This window comes from Tupaia chinensis, unplaced genomic scaffold (assembly GCF_000334495.1).
Source record: "Tupaia chinensis unplaced genomic scaffold, TupChi_1.0 Scaffold000622_1, whole genome shotgun sequence".
In the NCBI taxonomy this organism is placed as follows: Eukaryota; Metazoa; Chordata; class Mammalia; order Scandentia; family Tupaiidae; genus Tupaia; species Tupaia belangeri.
Window position 1 is genome coordinate 7,194,886 of NW_006160142.1, and position 22,242 is coordinate 7,217,127.

At 40.3% G+C, this 22,242-nt stretch overlaps 1 non-coding gene across 1 annotated transcript; it reads right to left on the bottom strand.

The window, feature by feature from the left end:
- Positions 1-18,136: 18,136 nt before the first annotated feature.
- LOC114009777 (U6 spliceosomal RNA) lies at positions 18,137-18,239 on the bottom strand. Its single transcript, XR_003551170.1, has one exon. It is a non-coding gene; the product is annotated as a U6 spliceosomal RNA (small nuclear RNA).
- Between the last annotated feature and the right edge of the window lie 4,003 nt (positions 18,240-22,242).

The following is a 22,242-nucleotide window of genomic DNA, read 5'->3' on the forward strand; positions in this document are numbered from 1 at the left end:
GTTGCCAGGGCTTGGGGGGCGGGGGTGGGGAGGCAGAGGAAGGGGTCGGTCTGCCCACTAAATCGTACCTAATTATGGTTTATTTCCTCCCCGAATGCCTTCTTTGATGTGTGAAGGAAAGGCAACGAGACCCATCTTTTTTAAACTTGAAGGATGCAAACAACCTTTTTTGGACGGTTTGGTTTGATCAGTTAAGCATGCGTCCTCCCCAGCAAAATGGAATAGGAAAACTCGTTTCTGCAAATGGCAAAGGGATTGAGCCACAACTTGGGTCTCCTTTTTTATTCTCCTTTTCCTTCTTAAAAAATAAAATCCAATCCATTACAGCGTGAATTTTCTTCAAAGTTGCAAGCAAAATGTAGTAGGATTTTTAAGTAACCAAAGCTGTCTTTCATTCAACATGTTGGTATTCCTTGACTGGAACAAACGTGATTCGGACATTATTTTTTGACTACTTGGCCAATGAAAAAAAAAATTAAAACAAAATCAAGAGCTACAAACAAGGAAACATTTGGAAGTCATCCAAGTTGGGTGACAAATAAACAGATTACATATTTGTGATAAATCTCTATGCTATGCACGATTGGAACCATCAAAATAATTCTAACAGTTCCCTAGCAAAATCAACGTTATTCTGCCTCATTTTGAAGAAAAAACCCTAGATCTTTCTCCAGGGATAAAATGGGCATGTAAAACATTTTTTTTTTGGAGAAAATAAATATAGTATTATAGTGTTACAATATGTGCTGTTTACATTTACATAAATCTCAAGTCTGGAGTACTTATATGATATTTTAAATTAGCAGTAAAAATGTTTTTGTCAAAACAGCATGATTTCTTAATTAGGTAGCCAAGAGCCTAGTCTCTGGAATCTTCCTGCCTGGTTCCAATACTTACCAGCTGTGAGAGCCTAGTTAAGCTACTGAACCTCTCTGTGCTTCATTTACTACACGTGTAAAACAGGGACATACTAGGGTAAAATGAAATGGCAGCTTTTTAGTAAGTGTTTTGTAAATGTTAATGATGTTCTCATCATTAATCCCTCCAAATGAGAAATCTTCAGGAAAAACTTGAAATGTAACTTATACTTTACTTCAGTTACAGAAGATAGGATCTTGCTTCGGGGAGTAAAGAAATAAATGCCCTTCTAAAATCATCATAATTAAAATTAGAACATATTCATTTGGCACTCTAAGTAGTATGGAGTAGAACCATGCAGTGACCCAGCCAGTACTGGAGCCTTGAATCACCCTAGTTGCTAACAATTCTTTCCTCTGCTTTTTTTTTTTAAGCATTTATTTATTCATCTGATTGTTGTGACTTTCAAGTCACTGAGTTCGAACTCAAACCACAGTCTACTATATGGGAATCCAGTGCCTTAACCACCACACCACCTGCTGGCTCCCCTTCTGTTCTTAATGGCTCTTCATTATAATCTTTTGGAGGATTTGGTGAATGAAGTGCAGACAGAGGCAGAGTAAGCACTAAAAAGGAGCATTGCTTTCAGGAGCAGCCCAGTGCCTGACATGCACTTTTCTTTGTAATCCCTAAAAAGCTTGACAAAACAACCTAGAAGTATTCACACTTATACTGAGGTTTATTTTAAGACAGACTAACGTGCTTCATTCATGGATGAAACCCCATAATGTATTAACATTAAGTAAAGTAGGTTAAAGTCATTTTGGACACTGGTGACTGACGGGTTATCTCAGGACTCCTCTGTTAATATTACATTCTTTATCCAATTTACATTTAGTACCCAGCTCTCACAGAAATCTGGATTCCCCTCTAAAGCCAGATGGCCCCAGATGCTTCCTAGTCTATCTTTAGGTTTTATACACACACATACCCATGCACACACGCACATACCCAACAAAGAAACATGAGGAGTTAATTGTAAAAACAGGAAACTTTAGACCAGACTGAGGTCTGGAGGAACTTGTTTGAAAATCTACCAATTCACGATTCTCTAGTTTAACCGCCGCCCTTAAAAATGTTTTATAATATCTCAAGAGTACAATCAGGAAACCTCTCTGTCTGGCAAAAGAGGGATTGTACATTAGACACCATTTAATGGTCTTTGAATTGCAATGTTCTGTAAGATTAAATCCAAAAGTTTCCTATTCTCCTTTCACTTAGATTTCTCAAGATTTCTTTAACGTACTCTTGTATTAATACAATGTAGTCGTTTATTTGGCCTGAAGTCATCCTTTCTTAGAATGTTAAATCTAGCAGGAAGGGACTTGGAAAAATCACATACATCTGGTTAAGATCTGAGTTATTTGCCTTAGCTCTAAGCTGAAACTAAACGGTTGAAATGGACCATGGTCCCATCTAGAAATTACTAGAAAATGATTCTCCCTTTTAGAATGCAGGATTCCCCCAAGGAAGGGTATACATTCACAACACTACATATACCTAAATTTCTTATATCTCTTTCTACCCTGTCTATCTTGATCTACACTGTAGGAGATAATAGAATCACTCTGAGCCAGGCTCCTTTTTGACAATTTTTTTAAAAGAGGTTTTTGCCTTAGGGCATGCACATTTACTAGAGAGAGAGAGAAAGAGACAGTGGGAGGGAAAGTGAGAAGTCACCCCCCTCAGCAGGGTGGCCACACTCCAATCCCTTTTCCTCCATTCTCCTTCAGGATCTTAGGCATGCACACACATGTGCCCAGCGTAATTTTCAAGCCAACAGGTCCACGACTCAGCAGTCTGCCATATGGGAGTCTAGCGACATAACCACTACACCATCTACTGCCCCCTTGACAAATATTTTTAAGCATGGATTTGCAAAGTTAATCATAAACTACTACAATAAAACTAACACAAATATAGGGCAGAATGGCACCATTGTTTATCATAACCAAAAAGTAGAAAAACGGGACCAGATGATGGTATAACAGCAAAAGGCAACACTCTGTAAAGTTGACCCATATGGGAAAGTTTTGAGTTCACATCTAGTGACCTCCCTGAACACACCAGAGTGTGTGCCCATGATCTGCGACTGCCTGAAGCTAAGGGTGGATTGCCACATGAAGACCCTAGTAGGGATGCTGACTCTCTGTCTCTGTCTTCATCTCTATCTCTCTCCCTGTCTCTCTCACTCATGGAAAAAATAAACAAACTTTAAAAATAATTGGAAATTGGGGCCAGCAGGTGGTATGGTGGTTACCTGGACTCCCATATGGCCAACCATGGTTCGAATTCCTGATCCAGAGGCTTGCTTTCTCACTTTCCCTCTCACTCTGTCTTTCTCTGGTCAAATAAAAATAAATAAAGAAATAGGGGTCGGCAGGTGGTGTGGTGGTTAAGGGTGCTGGACTCCCACATGTCTGACCGTGGTTTGAGTCCCAGACCTGGTGGCTTGCTTTCTCACTTTCCCTCTCTCTCTCTCACTAACTCATTCACTCACTCTGTCCCTCTCTGGTCAAATAAATAAATAAGTAAATAAATAAATAAAGTTAAATAAAATAATTCTTTTTTTAAAAAAAAAACTAAATAAAAGTTTAAAAATAAAATAATGTAAAAAATAAAAATAATTGGAAATAGGGACAGCAGGTGGTGTGGTTAAGGCAGCTGGACTCTAACATGATCAGTTGCAATTTGAGTTCCAGACCTGCAGCTTGAAACTCACACTGGGTGTGTGTGCATGCATGCTCAAAATCCTAAGAGAATAGAGAGAGGATTGCTGTGTGGTCATTTCCCCAGGGGGGTGATTTTTCATTTTCTGTCTCTCTGGTAAGCGCACACACCCTATAACAAAAATCTTTTTTTAAAAATGGAAATAATCTAAATGTCTATCAACTAATGAATGAATAATGTACAGTATATACATACCATATTAGTTATCGATAAAAAAGAATAAAGTACTGATAAATATGCTACAATATGGTTGAAACGTGATACTTAGTGAAAGTCACAGAAGACAACATATTTTGTGATTCCATTTATATGAAATATTCAGAAGAGACAGATCTATAGAGAAAAAAAACAACTAGATTAGTGATTGCCTACAGCTGGAGAGACTGGAAAGGGGATGGGAGTTATAACTTAAGGGTTTTTTTTTGAGAAAATTGAAATATCCTAAAATTGATTGTGGTAATAGATGCACAACTTTGAACATAGTAAAAGCCATTGAAAAATAACTTTTGAGTTGTATGGAATGTGAAATGTGTCTCAACAAAGTTTAAAAAAAGAAAAAAAAAAAAAGAATGGCACCACTGCCTTGGGAATATTGTTTTCTTTTCTTTACATTTTTGCCATAGGGCACATGTGCTTGCCATTGAGAAATTACCCCCGCCCCACCACCAGGTATATGGCCACACCATAATCCCTTTTCCTCTATTTTCTTCTCAAGATTTTGGGCACACATGCACATGCACCCAGAGTGATTTTCAAGCTGTCATGTCTGGGAATCAAACTGCAGTCAACTCTGTGGGAATTCACCACCCTAACCACCAAGCTATCTGCTGGCCCTGTAAGACCGTCCTTTTAATGTCATAAAAATATACAACCTCTCACACTTTTTTTTTTAAGGTTTGTTTTGTTTTCTTTTGTTTTGTTTTTCCATAGAGCACGTGTGTTCACTGGAGAGAGACAGAGAGAGGGAAAGTGAAAAATTACCTCTCCAAAGAGGTGGCCACGCCACAATCCCTTCTCCTCCATTCTCCTCTCAGGATTTTGGGCACACACACACCTGCTTCCCACTCACAGATTTTTTTTTTTTTTTTTTTACATGTCTCTCTGATCTAATGAATAAGATATTAGGCCCTCTCGGGCCAACAAGTGGCATGGTGGTTAAGGTTCTGAACTCCCATGTGGCCAACCACAGTTCAAGTCCCAGACCTGGAGGCTTGAAACTCAGGCCGGGCATGTGTGCATGAGTGCCCCAAATGGAGGAGAATAAGAAAAGAGATTTAGGTGTGTCCATCCCCCTTTAGGATGATTGAATGCGTGCGCTCTCTCTCTCTCTCTCTCTCTCTCTCTCGGGAGCATACGTGTCCTAGAACAAAAATTTGTCAAAAGAAAAGAGTTGGGACCAGCAGTTAGCATAATGGCTATGTCACTGAACTCCCATGTAGCCGACCACAGTTCGAGTCCTGGACCTGGTGGCTTAAACTCACGCCGGGTGCGTGTGCATGCGAACCCAAGATCCCAAGAAGAGAATGGAAGAGAAGGGATTGCGGTGTGGCCATCCCCCCTGGGGGTGATTTCTCGCTTTCTGTCTCTCTGTCTCTCTCTGTCTTTCTGGCGAGCACAAGCGCCATATAGCAAAAACCTCTCAAAAAAAAAAAAAGAGAGAGAGAGAGAGAAGAGTTTAGGTCCTCTGGAGCTTATAAAACTTTTAAACTCAACTAAGAACACAGAAGGTATGTAAGTTAATTACCCATCATAGTTTTAAGAAAAACATAACACAGTGAGAGAGATAAATTAGGTAGGTTGCGTAATTTTTTGAGCATTAGTTTTTTGGTTGTAAAATGGGCTTACTGGTTTCATCCCCTACTGGACATCTGCTTAGACCAGTGGACTTGGTGCTCTGTCGTCCTAAGTCTCAACTGTGAAGGGAAAGGAAAGTCAGAAACAGATGGCAGAGAAGTGAGAGGGGACCTTTCTTTCAGGCCAGTATCAATTGCTCTTCTCAAATGCCCTAATTCTGTGTTCCAGATGAAATGAACCATCTCAAAATCATGGTACTAGTCCATGTGCTTGTGTCTCTACACATTCTGCCATCTCTGTCAACAATGTCCTTTCCTGCTTGCTAGCAGTTCCCCTTCACTGTCCCTCAGGAGTCAAGTGTTATCTCCCTGTGAAGCATTCTTTTACCTCAGGTGGAGTTGACCACTCCCTCCATTGTGCCTGCATATTATCTTATCTCTCATTTATTTCTGTAACTTGCTCTGAAAGGCATGTATTTGCCTCTATGTTCATCTCCTGAATGCTTGTTTCCTTCATCCTTATATCCTTGGGTCTGGGGCAGTGCCTTGCAATGATGGGCACTCTTCAGTCAATAGATCAAAGTCTTCCTTCTATCATGGTGGCTAGTTTAAATAGCTACGATTGGCAAGTGCTCACAGCTGAGCAACTTCTGAGAACTATTCCAATTAACTAATGACCTTGAGGAGATAATAACCAGATTCTTGTTCACCAGTGAATTTGAAAAACTATAGGATTTGCTCCAAGATACTGAGGTCACAAAATAAATAGCACTCAAGATAGCTTTTCCCCAGTCTATATAATTTATTTTTCAGAGAAGAGCATAGAGGAATACATAATCTTATTTTTCTCAGCCAGCATTTAATGATATTTATCCTTCTCAATACCTAACCTGTTTCTCTTTTTATTTTTCAATTTCAGGGCGTGTGTGCTAGCCAAGGAGAGAGAGAGAGAGAAAGAAAGAGATTTGGGCAATTAAAAAGCCAGCTACGGAGTACAGGACTGCGTGTGAGAAGTGTAGATCATGCCTAGAACCATTTCTAAAGTTCTTTTTTTTTTCAACAGTCATTCAAGATAGCAATTATTTTCAAACTAGTAGGAGCTTAAACTTTTGGTAGAATATCATGAAGAAACAGAACTGGTAAGTATATTAACAACATGCCATAAAATTGTTTCATGTAGTTTGACTTCTATGGTCTGTTAGTGCAAGGTATTAATTAATTTTTTTAACTGAGAAATACATATTATCAGTGACCTGCAGTGTCTTGCACATAGTATATACCTTATATTACTGGAGTGAACAGCATTAGTGTTCAAACAATTAATTTTCAAAATTTATGATAGAGTGTGTGAGCATGAGAGAGAGTGAGAGAGAAGGAGAGAGAACTGTGCACTCACACTCCAAAGGATCTGTTCATAACACTATCCTATCTCCAGTCCTCCAGCCCATGGGATCCTGGACTTTCATGTTCATGCCCTGTGAGCTTCAGGCTGACTGGGCTGCGGTGATTGACATGTGGGATCTGGCTTCTTTTGAGCAGTGCCTTACCTCTGTGCTACAGGGCATCCCCAAATAATTAATGTTTCATAGCTTTCATTTACAGAACTTGATTTTTTAAAAAATGAATTTGCCAGAGAGTACACGTGCTCGCCAGAGAAAGACAAGGAGGGAAAGAAAGGGAGAGAAAGGCTTTTCCAATAGGGCATGCTCCACCATTATCCTCTCTCCTCCATTTCTCCATGCTGTTGGAATTTAGGGTACACACACACATGTGCCCCACATGTTTTTCAAGCTACTAGATTCAGGATTTGTACCACATGGTCAGCCATGTGGGATCAGCTCCCTTAAACACCTGGCCACAGGGCCAACCTCAGAAATTGATTTTTAAGAAGAAATGGGAGCCAGCAGGCAGCATAGTAGTCGAGACACTGGGCTCCCAGATGGCCAACCATGGTTCAACTCCTGGACCTGGCAGCTTAAAATTTATGCCAGGCACATGTGCATGTGTGCCCAAAATCCCAAGAGGAGAATGGAGGAGAAGGGATTGCAGTGTGGCAATCATGATACTATTCTATGTACTTTCTCTCTCTCCATCTCTCTCTGTCTTTCCAACGAGCACATGTGCCTATAGCAAAAAGTCCAAAAAACAAAAAAGAAGAAATGTAACTTATTAAAAGACATTATATTTTTAAAGTTTATCTATTTATTTATTTGATGAGTGAGAGAGACAGAGAGAGACAAAGGGGCAGCACCACCAACAGGGTCTTGATCCTGCAATCCACCTCCCAGCTTCAGCCTCAGCCTCAGCTTCAGCAGCCCAAGATCATGAGCAAGAATATAATATGCCTGCTATACTTGGGTTATAAACCTGCAAGTAAGCAAGCCAAGTCCTGGACTTGAACCATGGTCAACTGTATGGGAGTTTAGCACATTAACCACCACACCACCTGCAGCCCCTACTTTTATTTATTTACTTTTTAGGTTTTCACTATAGGGAGTGTACACTCACCTGAGAGATAGAGGCAGTGAGAGGGGAAAGTGAGAAATCACCCTTCAGAGGGGATGACTGTGGTGCAATCCCTTCTCTTCCATTCTTCTCCTGAGATTTTGGGCACACACGCACATGTGCACAGCATGAGTTTCAAGCTACCAGATCCGGGACTCAAACTTTGGTCAGCCCGTTGGAAGTCCAGTGCCTTAACCACCATGTCACCTGCTAGCTCTGACATTATTTTAAAAGAAAAAATAAAATTAAAGTGACTATGGGGGCACCTGTTACTTGTGCTTCTCTTATCTGTGTCCCCAACTAAAAGCAAAAACTGGAAGCTCTATACACAAACCAATTTTTTTTTTTTTTTTGTGACAACCACCTATTTTAATTAAGTAACAGCAGGAGATATAGAAAAAAAAAGAAATTTATATCTAACACATATAAGGTATATATTGTTTCGTTATGCAAGAGTATGACCATAAATTTTATGCAAATTAAGACAAACTGGTACATGACTGTGACATCCTGAGTGTACAAGTCTGGTTTATGGATTATAGAATTCTAGTAGGGTTACTACTTCAGTGTCAGAACCGGAGAGCACAAATGTTTCAAATGCTCATGTAGTCCATCATCATAAACTATTACACAAACCAATTTTCACTAACACTTAATCAATAAACATTTATTTAGATCCTATAAGCATTTGAAACTACTCATTTTATTTAATAAAAGCAAAATGGATACCAAATCAGAACTTATGCCTTTCACTTATCTTTGATAAAATTCAGTTAGCCTCTTCAAAAATCACTGTGGTGGCCAACAGGTAGCTTGTGGGCTGAGACACTGGACACCCACATGGCTGACCCCAGTTCGCGTCCTTTATCTAGAGGCTTGCTTTCTTATTTTCCTCCCCCCCCACCCCGTCCCTCTCTGGTGAACACATGTGCCCTATAGCAAAAATCTCTCTTAAAAAAGAAAATTAACATTTACCAACACGTTTTGTATATTTCGAAAATAATCTTTTAGTAACATCTGATGCTTCCTGAGATTATGAGAAGTGCTATATTCACATGCTTTAGTTGTAATGTCAGTCTAAAATTTTATCCAAGGTATTTTGTCCAGTATAAGAACCTCCTGTTTATTTAGTTCCTTTTCTTTGTTCATTCAATGAATACACATCTTGAGTATTTACTACATGCCAAGCACTGGAGATAAGGTGAATAACAATTTTGACACATAAACCCTCACGGACTTCATAAGTCTGCTAAGGGCTTCAGTCTGATGACTCTAAAACATGATAAGATATGTGCTATTTGAGAGAGAAATAAAATTCAGTTATACTGGAAAGTCGAGACAGGCTTCCCAAAAAGGTGATTTTTAAAGACAGACATTGAATGAAAAGTAGGTGTTCAATGGGGAAGGGAAGTGCTAGGCATTTCAGGTGGAAAAAACAAACAAACAAACAAACAAAACAGAAGCAAAACATCAAAGTATAGAAAAGTATAGAGCATTTGGGGAAGCATGAGTAATTCATGTGGCTAAAGGCCTTAGTTTGCTAAGATGGCCAGTGGTGAAAATGAAAATTGAAGTCCTATTGAGAAGAAATCCAAAGTTGACCTTTATACTATAGGCAAGATGGTACAATGGAACTTCATTTTTTTTCAATCAAGGGGATGATATCAGATTTCTCTTTTCAAAATAAAATTCTAACAGCACTGATGTAGGGAAGGAAGGTCAAACTACAGAGAAAAGTTCCTTCTAATAAAGTTTTATGAGGGAACTTCAAAAAGCTCATGGAAAAAATGGAATTAAAGTATTTTGGTGAAAATAGTTTTGAAATCCTCACATAGTTTTCTCAGAATACACATGGCCATAAAATTTTTGAAGACGCCTTGTTTCAACTTGTACTACTTTTTGGTTGTTACAAGTTTAGTACTGACTTTTTTTTAACTTTGTTGAGTCAGGTTATGAACACTATCATCAATCCAGCAACTTATTCCTTCCTGTTGTCCTCAGTTGGCGGAAAGGAACATAAATTACTGTCAAGGGCATTTATTTCACATTTAATTTGTCAATGGTATTTTGATATCTTTGGTAACACAAAAACATATACCAGCATTATGTTACAATTATACAAGGGAACTTCAAAAAGTTTATGGTAAAATGGAATTCAAGTACAAATTTAGTGCGAGCTAGTGGCATGGTGATTAAGGCGGCTGAATCCCACGTGGCCACCTGAGTGGTTTGAGTCCCCACCCTGGCAGCTAGGAAAACACCAGACTGATGTGTGTGTGTGTGTCTAAAAATTCCAAAAGAAGAAATGGAGAAGGGATTGTAGCATTACTATCTCCCACAGGGGGCGGGGGTGCTTTCTTACTTTCCCTCTCTTTCTAGATCATGTCATGAGGACCTTGTTGAGGATGCCTATCTCTCTTTCTCTCTCTCTTTCTCAGAAGAAATAAACATTGCAGAGGTTGTGTTAATTCTGTGCCACAATTCATTTCCCTGGAGCTAAATGTATATACTTATATACATATTAACATATTTTATAAATATACATGTATATCTGTGTATGTGTATATACATGTGTATATATATTTCAGTTTTGCTATAGGATGCATGTACTCACCAGAGAGAGAGAGAAAGAGAAAGTGAGAAATCATCCCCCAGGGAGGATGGCCACACCACCATCCCTTCGCCTCCATTCTCCTGTTGGGATTTTTGGGTACACACATACGTGCCCAGCACATTTCTCAAACTACCAGGTCCAGAACTCCAACCATGCAATTGGCAAGTGGGATCTAGCCACCTTAACTACTATGCCACCTAGCTGACCCGAAGTAGGTAGTATTTTAATCTGCATTTTATAGAAGAGAAAAATTGAGCTACATCAAGAGGTTAAATAACATGGAAATACTACTATTATTGTGAAATGCTAGAGCCAAAATTTGGACTCTAGCAGTCTTACTCCAAATTTGTTGGTTTTTTTGTTTTGTTTTGTTTCGTTTTTGTCATAGGACATGTATGCACACCAGAAAGAGACAGAGGGGGGAAGTAAAAAATAACACATGGTCAGCCATGTGGGAGTTCAGTGTCCTAACTCCCATGCCACATGCTGGCCCTCAGATTTGTGTTCTTAAACACTATAAATATCTTATTTGTAAAATCTAAGGCAGCTACCATAATATAAACCAATCTTACCTATATATATATGTAGCCTATGTAATTTTCTAACAGAGATATTAATTAAACATAAAACTTCAAATAATAAAAAATGCTGAAAGAAAATAAATGTGAATATTCATTTAATTTCAGGCTGGGTGAAAACTCTACAAGCTTTCATTTGTCCACTCTCCAGCTGTGTCACTCAGGACACACTCCCTCCTTCAGGTGTGTTAGGAATCACTTCAAAAAAAAAAAAAATTGCTGCTGTGTACTTTTTTTTTTTTACCTCAAGGGACCATTCTTGGCTTGTCTGTCTTCCTCCCTGCTTGAACTCTCTTTGCATGTCCTCTCTGTCAAACCGATCAGCTTTGAATTAGAGTTTCCTCTTCTCATTGTCCTGTCAAATTTGGCACCCTGACCTCAGACTATTGGTCTTGGCACTACTGACCCAGAAACTCCATAGGAAACTGACCTGGTAATCATCCTCTTGGCTCCATTCAACATGGCCTCATGCCCACTTCCAGCCCAGGGACTCAGGGCCCCCATCTGTCTGAGGCAGGAGATTGTGGTCAAAGCATAATAGAAAACACACATATAGACAAAATAAGAAGAGATAGATTCATTTAAACAGTGAAGTGTAAAACAACATACGATTCTATAATTCTTTGTAAACATATGTCCATGAATGCATATAATTGACTTTTTAATTACTAACTTTTCTTGAGTACTATTTATCTGATATTATTCATATTTCTGTAAATGTATGTATCTTTTTCTTTTCTTTCCTTTTGAATTTACTTCTCTCTCTCTCTCTCTCTCTCTCACACACACACACACACACACACACACAGAGAGAGAGCTAGGGAGAGAGGTAGACACAAACACAGAGCTAGGGAGAGAGGTAGGCACTCCAGGGGTCTTCAAGCTGTAATTTACCCCCAGCCTCAGCCTCACTCAGCCTGGGCTACAGACATGCACCCTTACTCAGCATGCACAAGAGAGGTCCTGGGACACAAACTGGGGACTTTCCCATGTGGGTCCAGCTGCACCATCATTGCACCACCATCTGGCCCCTGTAAGTTTATATTGAAATTTTTTCTAACTTAGAGGACACTTAAAAGACTAGTGCAATGAGCATCTACATACTCTTACCTGAATTCACCAATCAAGAAAAGTGTATTTTGCATCTTGTAATATGACATAGGTTTCAGCCTCTGACCACCCCACATTTGATATTTATTAGCAGGAATTATAAGGCTCTGGTTTTTTGTTTGTCTGTTTAGTTTTTACTGTAGGTCATGTGCATTCACCAGAGAGAGACAGACAGAGGAAGAAAGGGGGAGGGAAAGTGAGAAATCACCCTCCGGAGGAAATGGCCACTCTCCAGTCTCCTTTCCTCCATTCTCATCTCGGGATTTTGGACATGCACACACACACATATGTGCCCAGAGTGTTTGTCAAGCTGCTGGGCCTGGGAGTAGAACTGGAATAGGCCACGTGGGATCCAGTGCCTCAACCACCACTCCACCAATTGGCCCCAGGAATCATAAGGGTCATTATGAGATTATATCATTACAACAAAAGATACAGAGCAAAAGCAGCAAAAAAAAAGATCTGCACTGAGTGGAATCTAAAGAGATCAGATACAGGCTTTCCAGTTTTTCTCCATCTGGAGCCACACAGACATGCTATCTGTCTAGCAGATATCATTTGTTGAATGTCTCTACCTAGTCCAAGCCTCAGAGTTCAAAGCTTTTACGAACGTCTGGTCACATGGGTTACCTTCTGCTATATGACCATCCATGGCACCTGAAACTCTGGACCCTAATCATGAAAGCTGGCTCTCATCCTCAATCCTTTTTTCTTTTTTTTCAAATTTGCACATGCACTCTCCATAAAGAGAGAGAAAGTGAGAAATGATGAATGGCCATGCTGCAATCCCTTTTCCTCCATATCTCCCTCTTTTCTCAATTTTGAGCATCATACACATGTGCCCAGTGTGCCTTTTTTTTTTTTTAAAGAGGTTTTTGCTATAGGGCGCATGCACTCACCAGAAAGACAGAGAAACAGAAAATGAGAAATCACCCCCAAGGGAGGAACGGATACACCGCAATCCCTTCTCCTCCATTCTCCTCTTGGGATCTTGGGCACACACACACATGCACCCAGTGTGAGTTTAAGCCACCGGGTCTGGAACTCCAACTGCAGTTGACTACATGGGAGTCCAGCGACATAGCCATTATGCCATCTGGTGGTCCCCCAGTGTGCTTTTCAAGCCACCGGGTCAAGATTCAAACTATGCAGTTGGCCATGTGGGATCCAGCTGCCACCAGCTGGCCTGATCATCAGTCTTGATGTTTATGCAAAGCCATTCTAACAAGCTGGTAGGGCATAACCCATTGCTCCAAGCTTAAACAACAAAATCATCCATCTAGTACATTAACATAAAGACCTTCCAAGGGCCTCCTATCCAGGGTTTGGCAAGTGGTCAATCATGAATTGAAATTTCCTTGGAGATGTGCAAAGAGAAAGGAACCAGATCTGGTATGTAAACTTGTCATATTCTGTGCTTGTTCTATTCCTGCCCCTTGAATTGCCTTTCTCAAAAGCCTTTTCAGCACCTGCACAGGGCCCTTCCTAGAGCAGGTATTCCCTGAACATATGCTCAGGGAAGAAACCTTGAATGAAGTCTTACCAGACTACCACTCCAGTGATTGCTTTCTTTTCACAGAATTTTCCAATTAAAAATATAGTGCCTAGGGATAGCGCTTGTGTTAGGATCTGATTTCATAATTTATTTTTTCAAGTTTATATGTTATCCTTAACTAGATGCTAAATTATTATCAACCTTCAGGTCGCCAGTTTTTTTTTTTTTTTTTTTGGTGGGGTTTTTTTTTTTTTTTTTTTGGAGAGGTTTTATTTTTTCCTCTATAGGAAGCGTGTGCTCACCAGAAAGACAGACAGAAAGAGAGAACTCATCCCCCAGGAGGTTGACCACACTGCAATCCTTTCTCCTCCATTCTCCTCTCAGGATCTTGGGCATGCGTGCACACGTGCCCAGTGTGAGTTTAAGCCACCGGGTCCGGGACTTGAACCGTGGTTGACTACATGGGAGTCCAGCGACATACCCATTACACCAACTGCTGGTCCCTCGGGTCACCATTTATATACCTTCTGCTGCTCCTAGAAAAAGGGTATTGATTATAATATAGTTTTATTAAATATTTTCCAATTATGATCAATCACTGATCCAAAAACTATCCTCCTACAATTTAATTTATGAACAATAAAGAGTGAATGCAGCTTTGGCTAATGTACATGCTGAAAGAAACTTGCCTTACTACTACTTGCCTGACTATTGAGCCTCCCAGCTTTGTGGGAGGGGAGATAAAAAACAGTGAAAAAAAAAAGAATTAAAAAAAAATTGCTGTGGGGTACATACATGCACTCACTGGAAACAGAGAGAGTAAGAAAACACCTCCCGAGGGGATGATTACAGCACAGTTCCTTCTTCATTCTCCTGTCAGTTTTAGGCACGCACACATACATGCTTGGTAAGTTTTTCTTTCTTTCTTTCTTTCTTTCTTTCTTTCTTTCTTTCTTTCTTTCTTTCTTTCTTTCTTCCCCTCTTTTTTTTAAAAGAATTATTTAACTTTATTTATTTGTTTAAATTTGACCAGAGAGGGACAGAGAGAGAGAGAGAGAGAGAGAGAGAGAGAGAGAAAGTGAGAAAGCAAGCTGCCAGATCCAGGACTTGAATTGGGGCTGGCCATGTGGGAGTCCAGCGCCCTTAACCACCATGCCACCTGCTAGCCCCAATGCCTGGTATGTTTTTCAAGTGACCAAGTCTGGGACTTGAACCACACAGTTGGCCATATGGGATCCAGCCACCTTAATCACCATGCCACCTATCTGGCCCTAGAACTTTTTTTTAGACAGAATCCCACTATCATAATCCTCTTGCCTCAGCCTCCCAGCTGGGAATATAGGCACATGCCACCATGTACAGCTTTTAGGACAGACTCATTGAAATCAAACCCAGACCTCCCATGTGGTCTTGGCCTGTGGAACACAGCATCATAGCAGAGTGTGCCATTGTGACTGAGCTGAAAAAATGAAGTTTGAAAGAAGAATATATGTATACAGCAGAAATGCCTTTGTAAAGCATCATGTAAGTTACATGGCATTACTTAAATATAACTGAATATGAAACTCTAGAAGTAACCTGAGAAGCTTTTTTTTTTTAATTGATGAGGAAACTGGGATTATTTCAACTCAGCAAACATAAATAATAGGTTTGAGGTATAGGTGAAAGAAGTCATTGTAATAGTGGAGGTCTATTAAGTTGGTTTATTGCTGGAAGAGATATGTACTTCTATATCCTCAAGTCCTACTTCTTGGGCTGTTTCACAAGCCATCAGGAGAGTGCTCATAACTGATTAGGATGGTCCCTCTCAAACTTTAGCATGCACTGGAAGCACCTGGAAGGCTTGTAAAACACAGATTTCTGGCCAAGCTCCCAGAATTTCTAATTTAGTAGGTTGAGGTGGGACCAAATAATTTGTATTTTTAACAAGCTCCCAGGTGACGCAGATTCTGCAGGTCCCCATACCACACTTCATGTAGTGTTACTGCGTCGTTCATGCATTCCCAATGGTATACATTTTCAGTACCCTAACTGCAACTTGCAGCAATCAACTAGACCACTAGTAGAACTTGGACTTTATCACCCATTTTTCCACCTTCATTTCAGTCTTATCACCTACACTAGGGCAGTATCTCTCATCTAAGAGTAGTTTAATACATATATATTGCTACAATGGCATGCCTCTTCAGCATATATTGAATTATAAAATTTCATGGTGGAAAAATCACTGGTAATTGCATCAAAGTGCTTCCATTATAAACACTTAAAATTGCAACTGATATTATTTGTCCATTTTAAAATCAGCACCACTCTAAATTAGTCATCATAATAAAATGGTCAGATATAATACCACAATTTATTGTCATGGATAGGGTTGTTGTACTCATTCTCTTTGTTCCTCTCTGAAGCTTTGTAGTGACTCAGAGAAGTAGGAAAATAATGGTGTTCATATTGCATGTGGCCAGTACTTGACCTGGCACTGTGTGTCTGACAGACAATATGTGGAGTGAGCTATTACCAGCAATCTGTTCATTCCACCCTCCAGTAGGCACATCAAATAGGATGTGTTCCAACTAGGCCGTCGGTCTCCTTGAGAGTTAAACACTACATATGGCATTTGTTGAATCATTTCATTGTCCACAAGACAGAGATATATTTATCATGACCATCATTCACCTGGAAAATCTCTCAACTTCTTACCTACAGAAGATGATTAAGTGTGTAAACAGGCTGATTTTCCTAGCCCCAAATTCAGCTAATTGTATTGATTAAGAACATTTATTTTGGTTGTGATATTCACTGCGATGACACATTGGCACCTTTTTCTAGTCTATATTTGCTCAAAAAAAACTTCAGTTTGGGGGGAGGGGCAGCAGGAGGTGGCATAGTATTTGTAAGGTGCTGGACTCCCATGTGGCTGACTGTAGCTCAAGTCCTGAACCCGGTGACTTGAAACACACATTGGGTGTGTGTGCATATATGCCCAAAATCCCAAGAGGAGAACAGATTGCTGTGTGGCTATCTGCCCCCGCCCCACGGGTGATTTCTCGCTTTCTGTCTCTCTGGCAAGCGCACAGACCCTATAGCAAAAATCTCTCAAAAAAAACTTCAGATTTCTTATGTCAGTGGTATGACTTCAGGAAAAAACTCAGAAGGTTCTTAATGCCAGTTATTCTATATGGTTCCATCTATTGAAAAATCTAAGACATGGAAGGACCAGCAAATGGTATAATAGCTACATCGCTAGGTTCCCATGTAGTCGACTACAGTTTGAGTCCTGGAACTGGTGGCTTAAAACTCATACTGGACGGGAAAAAAGCAAAACCCAAAAAAAACTCATACTGGGTGCATGTGCATGCATGCCCCAAATCCCAAGAAGCGAATGTCCTGTCTCTCTGTCTCTCCAACAAGCACGTGCACCCTATAGCAAAAATCTCTCTCAGAAAAAAAAAAAAAACCTCTTAAGATATAGAAGGCTTTGATTTTTTTTTCTTTTCTTTCTTTTTTTTTTTTTTTACAATATAATGTTCAATTTAATATACATAAGCCAAAGATCTATGTATCGAAAGGGAGGGACACGAGAACAGGAGACTGTGGCAACCATAGTTTTGGGCAGTTGGTGTCACCCTTGTTTTTCTCCCTCAGCTTCATGGCGGTATAACTGACAAAAATTGTACATTTAATGTATACAACTTGATTTTTTTCTTAATGTTTTTGACATAGGGTGCTGGGCTCGCTGGAGAGAGACAGAGAGAGACAATGAGAGGGAAAGTGAGAAATCACATCCCCCACCCAGGGGAGTTAGTGACACCACATTCCCTTCTCCTCCATTCTCCTCTTGGGATTTTGGGCACACATGTGCATGTATCCGGTGTGAGTTTCAAGCCCCCAGGGACCAGCAGTTGGCATAATGGCTATGTTGCTGGGCACCCATGTAGTCAACCATGGTTCGAGTCCCAGACCTGATGGCTTAAACTCATACTGGGTGCATGTACATGCATCCTCAAGATCTCGAGAGGAGAATGGAGGAGAAGGGATTGCAGCGTGGCCATCCCCCCTATGGGGTGATTTCTCACTTTCTGTCTCTCTGTCTCTCTCTGTCTTCCTGGTGAGCGCACGTGCCCTACAGCAAAAACCTCTCCAAAAACAAACAAAGGAAGCAAGTCCCTGGATCCAGGACTCGAACTGTGGTTGGCCATGTGGAAGTTCAGCACCTTAACCAATACACCACCTGCAGGTGTCACAACTTGATGTTTTATATATGTATGCATTGTGAAACAATCACTATAAAGAAGCTAATTAATATGACCATTACCTCACATAATTACTTTGTGTGTGTGTGTGTGTGTGCGTGTGTGTGTTTGTGTGTGGTGTAGTGAGAACAATTAAGATAGAATATATAGAATGATTCAAAACTTCGTGTATCATCCTTGCCCAGGGTCTACACTAACTTTACTGTTTTGCTCCAATATTAGTATATGTGCTGGAGCAAGCACACCACCTTTTCGGATAACTCCTTTCCCACCCACAAATCACAAGCAAGCAACACTGAGGTTGATGGAGTACCTCATTCTACTGGCCAGAGGGATTGTTCAGGGATAATTATCAAAGCAGATGAACAAATGGAGGCCATCCAAGTCATTCACTAGCAAATACTCGAGGGACTACTTGACTCTGAGGTCCAGGAACTAAGAGGGGACTTTAAAAAATTGGTGGGAGGCCGGCAGGTGAAATGGTGGTTAAGGTACTGGACTCCCACATGGCCAACCATGGTTCGAGTCCCTGACTTGGTAGCTTGCTTTATCACTTTCCTTCTCTGTCTTTCTCTGATCAAATTAATAATAATGATGATGACGATGATGATGATACATAAAATTAAATAGATAATTCTTTTTTAAAAAGTTGGTGGAAAAATTAAACTGCGTTTATTTTCATGCAAAAAAATTAAAATCTAGGACCAGTAGATGGCATAATAGTTACATCACTGCATTTCCACATGGTTGACCATGGTTTGAGTCCCAGACCTGGTGGCTTTAAACTTACATTGGGCATGTGTACCTGTGTCCCCAAGAAGAGAATAAAGGAGAAGGGATTGTGGTATGCTCATCTCCCCAGGGGTTGATTTCTTGCTTTCTGTCTCTCTGTCTCTATCTATCCAGCAAGTACTGTGCACCCTATACCAAAAACCTCTCTTTAAAAAAAAAAAATTGAAATTCATGTATAGTCTTTATAAGACATATTTTCCAAGAACTTTTTGAAGAAAAGCAAAGTGAGAGAGCCTTTCATGCCTCGTGATAAAACTCTTAGAAACAGAATGAGGCCAAAGTGTAGAGAGAACTAGACCTGTGAGGAAGATACACACATAGAGGAGAGAGAAAATAGAGATGTGTCCCACATCGGGGACAAAGGTGAATAGTGAGCAGTGGAAAGACTCTAATCAGTAGTCCACCCTCCAAAGAAGGCTAGTGTAAGGCTTTAGATAAGACTATTTCAGCCTGCATCATAAGAAATGAGCATCACTTGAGGCCAGCAGGTGGCGTGGTGGTTGAGGTGCTGGATTCCCACATAGCCAGCAGCAGTTCAAGTCCTGGACCTACTAATTAAAACTCATGCCAGGTGTATGTGCATCCATTTTCAAGATTCCAGGAGAAGAATGGAAGAGAAGGGATTGCTGCATGGCCATCTCCCTGGGGGATGATTTCTCACTTTCCTTCTGACTGTCTCTGTCTCCTTCGAGCTCACGCACCCTAAGGCAAAAATCTCTCAAAAGAGAGAGAGAAGGAGAGAGAGAGAGAGAGAGAGAAAGAAAGAGAGGAGAAGGAAGGAGAAAGGACTGTGGTGTGGCCATCCTTCCTGGGGGGGATGATTTTTCACTTCCAAACCATCTCTGGTGAAAATGCATGTCCTATGACAAAAGAGAGAGAGCGAGAGAGAGAGATGAGCATCAATCATTTCAGTGTGAAAAAATGTAACATCTCTTAGGTACTTGCACCCTGGTATATGGAGTATAAAAATCTAGCAGTCCAGCTGCCTAACGATATTTGAAGTAGCTCCAAAAGTCTAGAACTTCTTTACTTCAGTGTCACTGTCTTGTGTTTTTGTTTGTTCATTTTTAATTTCTTTACTTCTGGAACAAGTCTCACAGCTCAGTGGTTAAGGGAGCCAGATCCCACACGGCCCACCCCAGTATGAATACTGGCCCTGATAGCTTGAAAGATGCCAGGAGTGTGTGCATGTGTGCCCAAAATCTTGCTGAGATGGAGAAATTAAGAAAAAAGGATTATGGTGTGACCTCCCTATTGGTGGTTTCTCTCTCTCTCTCACTCTGAGAAGCACACATATCCTCTGACAGTTAAAAAAGAAGAAAGAAAGATAGAAATATTTCATCAGATGTAGAGACAGAGCCAGAGTAAAAGCAAGATTCAGCTCAGGAGTCATCTAAGTTCCCATGACATTACAGACTTGGTAAATTTTCTGGATAGCTCTTCTATCCAGAAGTAAAGCTAGCAGATGGTATTCCAGAAATATTTTCTTCTAGTTCCACAATCATAGAAAAATGGAAAGTAATGGATAAACAGAAGTAAAATTTAGGAACTGAGCAGTATAGTAAAATTTAGAAATTTAGTCCAACTATTCTCTCCCTCCATGAAAGTCAGACCTACCATAGATTATCTGATCCACCCAGGGACTCTATCTGAAGTCGATTCATCATTCAATCACTCATCTGAAATATCCTGATTCAAGAAGGCTGATCGTTCTATATTTTGTTACCCTGTAGTTAGAAAGTAAGCAGTGTGAAGGAATGAGTTTCTTCCCTGGCTGTACAATGACATTACTTGGAGAATTTCACTTCTGACCCCCATAGTCTGTTGTGTAGGTCTTACCCTAAACCAGTGATTCTCAAATGTGATCACCGGAGGAGCAGCAGCAACTTACTAGCAGGAAACTTACTAGATATGTGAATTATTTGGTACCACCTCAGATCTGCACAATCATAAATCCTGAGGCTGGTACCCAGCAACCTGTGTTTTGATAAGCCCTCCATGTAATTAATTAATTAATTAATTAATTAATTAATTTTTTATTATTAGAGATTTTTGCTATAGGGTGTGTGCACTTGCCAGATAGACAAGAGACAGAAAGCAAGAAATCACCCCCACGGGGGGGAATGCCATGCTGTAGTCTTTTCTCCATTCTCCTTTTGGGATTTTGGGCATTTTGGGCAAGCAAGCACATGGGTCCGGCGTGAGTTTTAGGCCTCCGGGTTCGAGACTCAAACTGCAGTTGACTACGTGGGAGTCCAGCTATGCAACCATTATGCCATCTACTGGTTCCTCCTCCAGGTAATTGGTGAACATTAAAGTTTAAGAATCTTGGGTCTTTGGTTTTAGTCGGCGTTCCTAAGAGGAGTTACTGAAAAGGTGGTTACACTGCAGTTCTGAAGAAAGGAACAGAATTAAAATGCCTCCTCTTGAAACAGATACGACGGTGGAAACCCAAGATACAGAAAGAGTCGACTATCATATGGTACAGGAGCTTAAACACCTGTGCTCAATAATAAAGAAGGTAATATCAGAGCGCTTGGACCGAATCAGGGAATTGAGAGAGTTAACAGAAATGTGCAAGGAGGACTGGCCACAAAATTGAATTACTGAAGTAAATGCAAAACAAGAGAAATTTTCACAGAATGGAGAGAAAGGGGGAAACTAAACCATGATAAAAGAAGACAAGAAGAGACCAAGAGATCTACACATAATTAGACTATCTGGAATGGAAGACAAAACAAGTAGCTGAAACAATTACTAAGGAACTGTTTGAACAAAATTTCCCAGAGTTGAAGAACCAATTAGATCTACAAAAAGAAAAAGCTCACAAAGTGCTTTTAAAATTTGACAGAAAACATGCAAAAAGTAGACATATCCTGGTACCATTTTTAAATTTCAAGAAAAAAGTTAAAATTTTGCAAGTATCCAGACAGAAAGAAACAGGTTACCTGTAAAGGGCAAAAGTAAGACTCATGTCAGCTTTTTCTCTTGCAACTCCAAATGTTAGAAGACAATGGAACAGTATCTACAGAGTCTTAAGGGAAAATAATTTCAAACTAAGAATTGTATGCTTTGCCAAGTTATTTGTGTAGATAACTGGAAGATATTTTCAAATATGCAAGGTTAAAGAAAGTATATCGGCCTAGAACCTTCCCTGAAGACTCTGCTGCATGATTTACTGCAGCCAGCAGAGAGTATGAATCAAAATAAATGGAGTAGGGGGGCAATTGTATGAAGAAACATTCAACCATTAAAACTAGTTAAGGAGCATTGGGAACCAGCAGTTCGTGTAATGGCTATGTCGCTGGACTCCCACGTAGTCGACCACGGTTCGCGTCCCAGACCCAGTGGCTTAAAACTCACGCCGGGCGCGTGTGCGTGCGTGCCCAAGATCCCGAGAGGAGAATGGAGGAAAAGGGATTGTGGCATGACCATCCCCCCTGGGGGGTGATTT